Raw genomic sequence first — 2,694 nt, 5'->3', positions numbered from 1 at the left:
CAGACATTCATAGAGGAGAATAGTTCATCTTGTGTCTATGTTATGGGTGATTTTAATGCTGACATGTCAGATAGCAAATCTTTATTTGCAACACACTTACAGCAGTTTTGTAATGAGTCTAACTTAATTCTATCGAGCATTGCTTTGTTGCCTGACTCAAGTTTTACCTATGTTAGTGATGCGTGGAACACAACATCTTGGTTAGACCATATTGTCACCACAGCTGATGCTCATGCCTCACTGATAAATGTGGAGATCTGCTATGAACTTGCCACCTCAGATCATATACCTATTGCTGCTTTGTTAGATGTTGAAAAACTCCCCCTGCTGTCCAAGGAATAAGAAACTGGACTGGTCAAAGCTGAGTAAAGAGGAGGTGGCAGAATACTCATTGCGAACTGAAAGTTTTCTAAATGATATTCCACTGCCTTATGAAGTCCTAATGTGCTCAGATATTAATTGTAAGGATGTGCTACATGTTGAAAAACTCTGTGCCATGTATGATGGTATTGTGAAATGTCTTAATGTTTCCAGTGTACCGTTCTGTAAAAGAAAATGTAAGGTGCTTAACATTAGACCTGGGTGGAATGAGTTTGTGGCTGAGCAGTATGCTGAGGCAAGAGAGGCCTTTAGACTCTGGTCAGAGGCAGGAAGGCCCAGACATGGGGAATTGTTAGATAGAAAAAAATGTACAAATGCTAGAGTTAAGTATGCATTACGTTTCATTAAGAAAAATGAAAATACAATGACAGCAGACTCACTAGCCAGAAAGCTACAGAAAAACAACCCTACTGATTTCTGGCAAGAGGTCAAAATTATGAATAACAATAAAATATCTTTACCAGCTGACATTGAAGGTATTAGTAGCCCAGAAAAAATAGCTGAGCTCTGGCGAGAGCATTATTGTGACCTATTCAATTGTGTCAAAAGTAACCCAGTTAGATTCAATCATGAACATACTGATTTCTCAGCAGATATGATGGTTAGGGTAGCAGATATCTATGATCCCATTGATATGTTGGAGAACAACAAAGTCTGTGGTATGGACTACATTAATGCAGAACATCTCAAATATGCCAGCCATAAGCTCTGTCCTTTGCTTTCCATGTGTTTTAATGGTTGTTTGGTTCATGGGGTCCTGCCTAATGCTATTATGTCGGTTTTGTTACTACCTGTGCTTAAAGACAAGGCTGGTAGGCTCAACAGTATTGACAATTATCGTCCAATTGCATTAGCCAGTATCTTGTCTAAAGTACTGGAGAGAATACTGCTAACAAAGTTAGAAATGTATGTTCTTACTACTGATAATCAGTTTGGTTTAAAAGAAAGCATTGAACCGATTTGTGTATCTATGCTCTTAAAGTGATTGTGTCCAGGTATAACAGCCTGCATTCGACCATGTTTTTATGTTTTATTGATGCGTCAAAGGCATTTGATAGAATCAATCATGAACGACTGTTTGTAAAATGGCTTGATAGAGGAGCCCCTGCATTTTTAGTGAGAATTTTAATGTATTGGTATGCCCATCAAACGTTTCAGGTTAAATGGGACAATGTTGTATCTGCTCCATTCCATGTCAATAACGGAGTGAGACAAGGAGGAATTATGTCTCCTATTTTATTTCATGTCTATATGGATGAACTGTCAGACCAGTTAAATAGGTTAAAAACTGGCTGTCTTGTGGGCAACACTGTTGTTAATCATCTAATGTATGCAGACGATCTTGTCTTGCTCTGTCCTTACAGCGTTGGGCTGCAGCAGATGCTGAAAGTCTGCTCACAGTATGGCTTTGATTATGATATTAAATATAACACTAAGAAAAGCCACATAATGGTAGTTAGAAGCAATGAGGATAATAAATCAACTTTTCCGACTTTTTATTTGTCAGATAGCCCTCTTGCTGTGTGTGAGGAAGTTAAATATTTAGGTCATGTGATATCTAATGACTGGACGGATGACAAAGATCTATACCGTCAGCGCTGTAAAATTTATGCTCAAGCCAATATGCTCATAAGAAAGTTTTATATGTGTACTGACTCTGTGAGTTGCTCTTTGTTTAGAACTTACATCACACCGCTATATACTGCTCAATTGTGGTCTAACTATAAGAAAAAGAGTATGCAGCGGCTTAAGGTAGCATACAATGATGCAATGAGGTTGCTGCTCCGTGTCCCTAGGTGGCGTAGTGCGAGTCGTTTGTTTGTGTCTAATAGAGTGCCAACCTGCAACTGATGTTTGGTTTTATGTGTCGACTCGACAGTTCAGTGAACTATATAATCGAAGCCTTAGTCAGTCCTCTGAAAAGCTGTTACAGATACACTTCCAGGCTTAGACGACACTGGTGTAATAGCCTGTATATTATATAGACTATTATGGAATTTTTATGTATTTGTTGTTGTTGATTGTTGTGTTATATGGACCTGTGTCTGCAATAAAGGAAAATAATTGAGTTTTCCATCTTCTGTAGTGTGTTGTTATAATAGTCCAATTTCTTCTGTCTCACTGTGTTTTTGTGTTGTTTCAGAGCGTAACTCAGAGTGTTTAGAGCGTAACTCTAAGTTGACCGGATCTTTGTGTTTTTGATTTGAAATGAATCGTAGCTCTTGTCTTATTGTTTTACATTCATGGTCAAACCACTTTTCAGAAGGTTTTTGTTTAGCTCTATTTTTGTGTTTATATGTGGTTGTTTCATTT

The sequence above is a fragment of the Carassius auratus genome, unplaced genomic scaffold, assembly GCF_003368295.1.
Source record: "Carassius auratus strain Wakin unplaced genomic scaffold, ASM336829v1 scaf_tig00216741, whole genome shotgun sequence".
Lineage (NCBI taxonomy): Eukaryota > Metazoa > Chordata > Actinopteri > Cypriniformes > Cyprinidae > Carassius > Carassius auratus.
Note: the sequence above shows the minus strand (reverse complement) of the source record.